Raw genomic sequence first — 321 nt, 5'->3', positions numbered from 1 at the left:
AGTCAGCTCTTCCCCTCAAAAAAAGGGAAAGTAGCCTATGGCCATCTAGGACTGTGGCAACTTTCTACTTTACCTGCATTCGGAGGTGGAAATGTAAGTTACAGATAGTTAGAGAAATGATGCAGCGATCCAAGACAGCTGTGAAGTTCTGTGGGGCAACATGCAAACACATTTTGTCATGGGTTTTAAAATAGAAAAGTGGCTGGTCTTTTTAAAAGATTGGATGTAGATATTTTCATTAATAAGCATGAAACCAACCACCAAACCCTCAAGATTTATTTACTGCATTGTGCTGTGGAAAGATTAACGCAGGTACAACAG

Source organism: Scyliorhinus canicula, chromosome 11 (genome assembly GCF_902713615.1).
Source record: "Scyliorhinus canicula chromosome 11, sScyCan1.1, whole genome shotgun sequence".
Taxonomy (NCBI): Eukaryota; Metazoa; Chordata; class Chondrichthyes; order Carcharhiniformes; family Scyliorhinidae; genus Scyliorhinus; species Scyliorhinus canicula.
This window is presented reverse-complemented; position numbering follows the sequence as displayed.